Raw genomic sequence first — 5,848 nt, forward strand, 5'->3', positions numbered from 1 at the left:
GATCTGAACCGTCCACTCCGATTTCCCATCGGTCTACGGATGAAAGGCTGTGCTGAGCTTTACCCAGGTACCCAACTCGCTCTATGCTACTCTCCATAAGTGCAAAGTGAACTGAGGGTCTCTATCTGAAATGATGGAAACAGGCATACCATGCAACCGAATAATCTTTTGAATGTAAATCTGGGCCAATCTCTCTGAAGAGTCGGTAGTCACGACTGGAATAAAGTGTGCCGACTTGGTCACCCTGTCGATAATGGCCCAAAAGGCATCAAACTTCCTCAGCGTCCGGGGCGACCCAACTACGAAGTCCATGGTGATGCGCTCCCATTTTCTCTCAGGTATAACCATCTATTAAATTAGTCCACCTGGCCTCTGGTGCTCATACTTAAACCTACAGGAAATTTAGGGATCTTGCTACATACTCAACTATGTCCTTCTTCATCCACGTCACCAATAATGCTGCCTCAGGCCGCGATACATCTTCGTAGCATCTGAATGAATAGAATACCAAGAACTGTGTGCCTCCTCTAGAATCTTCTCCCTCAATCCATCAACATTAGGAACACAAAGATGACCCTGGAGTTGCAGAGCACCATCCTCACTGACAGTAGCCTCCTTGGCACCACCCTGTAGTACTGTCTCCCTAAGAACCAGCAAGTGCAAATTGTAGTACCGACGAGCCTTGATCTGCTCAAACAATGAAGACTGAGTGACGACGCATAAAAGAACTCGACCGGGCTATGAAATATCTAACCTCACAAGTCTGTTAGCAAGGACCGAATGTCCAAAGCCAATGGCCTCTACTCTACTGAAATGAAGGCTAAACTACCATACTCTCGGCCTTCTGCTCAAGGAATCCGTAACCATATTCGCCTTTCCCGGATGATAAAGGATGGTAATATCATAGTCCTTTAGTAACTCAAGCCACTTGTGCTGCCTCAAATTGCGATACCTCTGCTTGAACAAATGCTGCAAGCTGCGATGATCTGTGTAAACCTCATGGGACACCCCATAAAGATAATGCCTCCATATCTTGAGAGCATGAACTATCACGGCCAACTCCACATCATGCATGGGGTCATTATTCTCTTGGGGCTTCAGCTGATATGAAGCATATGTAATAACTCGCCCCTGCTGCATCAATACACAAACCAGGCCAACGCGTGAAGCATTGCAATACACAGTATACATCCTTGAACCAGAAGGCAACACTAAGATTGGTGCTATAGTCAAATATGTCTTGAGCTTTTGAAAGCTCGCCTTGCAATCATCGGACCATCAAAATGGATCACCCTTCTGAATTAATATAGTCAAAGGTATTGTAATAGATGAGAAGCCCTCCATAAACCGGCGATAATATCCTGCTAACCCTTAAAAAATCCTGATCTCGATCGCTGTGGTAGGACGAGGTCAACTCTGGACTGCCTCGATATTCCTGGGATCTACCTTAATACCCTCACCTGATACAACATGCCCCAAGAATGCCACAGAATCTAACCAGAACTCGCACTTGGAGAACTTAGCATATAGCTTCTTTTCTCCCAAGGTCTGAAGCACAACTCTCAAATGCTGCTCGTGCTCCTCCATGCTACGCGAGTAGATCAGTATGTCATCAATGAAGACAATGAAAAACGAGTCAATAAATGTCTTGAACACCCGTTTCATTAAATCCATAAATACCGCCGGGGCGTTGGTGAAGCCGAAGGACATCACTAGAAACTCATAGTGGCCATATCTAGTCCGGAAAGCTGTCTTTGCAACATGCGAAGCACGAATCTTCAACTGATGATACCCCAATCCCAAGTCCATCTTAGAGAACACCTGGCATCATACTGGTCTAATAAATCATCAATACGTGGCAAGGGGTAGTTGTTCTTAATGGTAACTTTGTTTAACTGGCGGTAATTAATGCACATCATCATAGTCCCATCCTTCTTCTTCACGAACAACACCGATGCACCCTAAGGCGACACACTCGGCCTGACGAACCCGTTTGCTAGAAAATCCTCAAGTTGTTCTTTCAACTCCTTCAACTCTTTCGGAGCCATGCAACATGGTGAAATAGAGATAGGCTAGGTACCTATAGCCAAATCAATACAAAAATCAATATCACGATCTGGTGGCATGCCTAGTAGATAAGAAGGAAACACATCAAAGAACTCCCGCACCACAGGCATTGAACCAATCACTGATGTCTCTACAGCAGTATCCTGAACATAAGCTAGATAAGCCAAACGACCCTTCTCGACCATATGTCGAGCCTTCAAGAATGAGATAACCCGCCTAGATGCACTTATAGATGAGCCCTTGCACTCCAGTCTAGGCAACTCTGGTATCGCCAAGGTAACAGTCTGGTGTGGCAATCAAGGACGGCATGATATGGGGACAACCAATCCATACCAAGGATGACCTCAAAGTCAGTCATGTTGAGCAACATAAGATCTGCTCTGGTCTCATAACCACAAAAAGTCACGATACCGGATTGGTAAATCTGATCCACCACAACAGAATCGCCCATTGGCATGGACACAGATACATAAGTACCCAAGGACTCGTGAGGAACACCTAGAAAATAAGCAAACAGAGATGAAACATATGAATATGTAGACCCTGGATCAAATAGTATTGAAGCATCCCTACCGCAAATAGAATAATACCTACGATCACGGCATCTGATGGTGCTGCATCTTGTCTAGCTGGAAAGGCATAGACCTAGGCGCCACCAGACTAGCCTCCACCTCTAGGGCGGCCCCTACCCACCTGCCCTCCGCCTCTGAGCGGCCGGAAGACTAGTGTAGTAGCTGGTGCAGTAATCATGGGCTGATGACCTTACAGTACTGCCTTGCCCTAAAGCCCGGGGCAGAATCTCCTCACGTGACCAAGATCCCCTACTCAAATCATCCTCTCGGTGTGGAAGATAACTGACCCTGAGTCTGACTCTAGGAACCTGAACTCCCACTAGAGGAACCCTGAATAGCCGATGAACCTGGTGAACGGTAGGAGCTCTAGGGTAAGGCGAAGAAATATGGCTAGAATGGAGCACCCCGAGAAGGTGGCGGTGCTGGATATGTGGGCCTCCTAGACTGGACCCTCACAATGTGACCTCTGCCCCCAAACGGAGCACCACTGAACCCTCCAGAATATCAAAACCATTTTTCCGTCGGCACCTGCTCTCGACCCTACTGACGAATACCCTCGATCCTCCGAGCTATCTCCACAACCTGCTTGGAAGGAGTCCCCATCTCAACCTCTCGGGCCATAGTGACCTGGATACCGTAGTGCAAACCCGCAATAAACCTCCCCACTCTCTATGCATCAGTTGGGAGTATCATAAGTGCATGATGAGACAACTCAGAGAATTTTGCCTCATAGTCGGTCACAAACATCTGACCCTGCTGGAGCCGCTTGAACTGACCCCGTAACTCCTCCCTTTGAGAGGGTGGGATTTATCTCTCTAGAAAGAGACGTGTGAACTGGCCCCAAGTCAAGATAGGAGAACCTTCTAGTCTACTAAGAAGATAGGACTGCCACCATCTATGGGCCCTCTTCTCCAGCTGAAAGGTGGTAAAGTCCTCCACGTGGGACTCTAATTTCCTCATATTGTGCACTTTGTCCCTACAACAATCAATAAAGTCCTGGGGGTCCTCATGTCGCTCACTTCCAAAGGCAGGAGGACGTAGTCTGGTTCATCTATCCAATAGCTTCTGCGGCTCGCCGGTCGAGGCTGGTCTAGGCTCTGGTATAGCCGCTGCAACTGGCTGAGCTCCACCCACAGGTAGTGCACCCAGGGTCTGATATACGGCAGAAGCATGCCCTGTCTGAACGATAGATGGTGGCTGAGTTCGTTGGATATAAATCAGCCTGCACCCATGTTGAAACCACAAAATGCACCGCAGAATTTAAATGCCCATAATTACATCCTCCAACCATAGAAGATCCAAATTCACTAGTCTGATGCCTGTAGCATACCCCAAACGCATATGAGCCCTGATCCAAACTTCGTGGTACTGCAATGATGAAAGCGACACGTAGAAGCTCATAACCACCTGCCAAATTAATAAATCACGGAGTCGCTTCGCTTGACATAAACTATTACCTTATTCCAAACTGAATAGTGACATATTTTCTTAAATATGCTTTACATAAATCCAATCGCATTGATCATAGGTCCAATAACCTCGTCTCACCCAGTACAAGCTGCTCGGGCAATACGCCACCTCAAATACCGTCTAAAATCTCATACAGTGCCATCAATGGGCCAATAAGATACAACTCAATATGACCCATAAGGAAGAATGAACTCTGGCAAGGAACTACCCAGCCCGTGTAGCAAATAAAACAGTCGAACATAGGCTATGAATCTATTCTAGAGATGAGAAATAATGCACACAAAATAAAAATAAGTATAACGAACCGTACTTAACCTCTCATTGTTGCGGCGTGCAACCCGATCCACACATGACATCATTGCGGCGTGTAACCCGATCCAAACATGATACCATTGTGGCGTGCAACCCGATCCAAAATTATGCCCGTGGCGGCGTGCCACCTGATCCCCTCATGACAATCAATAAGGAAATACCCTTCATGCCGTAATTCTCATACCCACGAAGTGCCCGAATATCGACCACGAGCACACCAAGCACATAAATACAACTTTGGGGAAACGGATAGCGCCACGCGCTAAAAAAACCCAAGCACGACTAAGGTTCAATAAATAACCTACATCTCGAGAGCCATCTTACTCATATAACAACACAAGCTACACGAGATCACAATATATGAGTAAATAATCAAGCCGCCTCACAACCCACATAGCGTAATAGAATATCACATAGTGTCACGCCCCCTTTTTCTTGCAAAAGAGGGTTTTGACGTGTGACAACTCTTTTAAATAGGTGGTAAAAGAGAAGAGTCGCCACCTAACTATTTTGAGGTGCGTTAGGGCACCTATTTACGAATAACTCTATTTTAACTAGTCTGTCACCAAGGATCGGGTAAGGGATCAAATTACCTTAGAGAGAAGGTGTTAGGCACTCTTCCAGGTCCACAACTGTAGATCCCGACCGAACTTAAAACTATGTGTATTATGTAATTAGGCTAAGTGATCAAATAAGGAGGGGTTAGAAGTTGAAAAGTCTTATTATAACAAATCTCAACATGATTGCAAGGATAAAATTACATTAGTCTATATTAAACGGGTAAGCGTAGATAACAAGTATATCGAAGGAAGGGGGGGAGGGGGTCCTAAGTTTTTTAGCCTAAAGGATAACCCCGTGCAACATAAATAATACGTCGCAACTCCCTTGATGTAGGGGTTTCTCATATTATTCAGCGTCCATAGACTATCATCTCCTGCTACCATATTACTATGTTGAAGTTGTTTACTTAAAGGCTCTCTAATTCAATTCTAAATCGTGTCCTATGTATGCATTACCCGTCCCATGCCTATGGTCCAGGAGGCTTTAGACTTACTATTTGGGTGGTTCTAGACTTTGCTTAAGATCCTCAAAATGATAAAACTAGGCAACATTTAAAACAGGTAGGACTGCACATAATAGCAATGGAAGGCTCAAGTAAGCCTCCACAAATAATCATGCTCACCTCAAAAATACGAGTAACAATTAAATTTGGTTTGTGGTTTTAAAGATACGTGATTTAGTTCAATACCAATTAATAATCAAGAAATATGAAGTAGAGATGAAAGATAGAAGTGAATCAAACCAATATTAGTCAACAGCAGTGACCTCAAGAAGGCGACCTCGAGGTTGCTTAGGGCAGTAAGAACAATTAACTAAGAGAATCAAAATAAGTTAATTAAAGCTAAGGAACAATTCTGATGAACAGC

The sequence above is a fragment of the Nicotiana attenuata genome, unplaced genomic scaffold (genome assembly GCF_001879085.1).
Source record: "Nicotiana attenuata strain UT unplaced genomic scaffold, NIATTr2, whole genome shotgun sequence".
Classification (NCBI taxonomy): Eukaryota; Viridiplantae; Streptophyta; class Magnoliopsida; order Solanales; family Solanaceae; genus Nicotiana; species Nicotiana attenuata.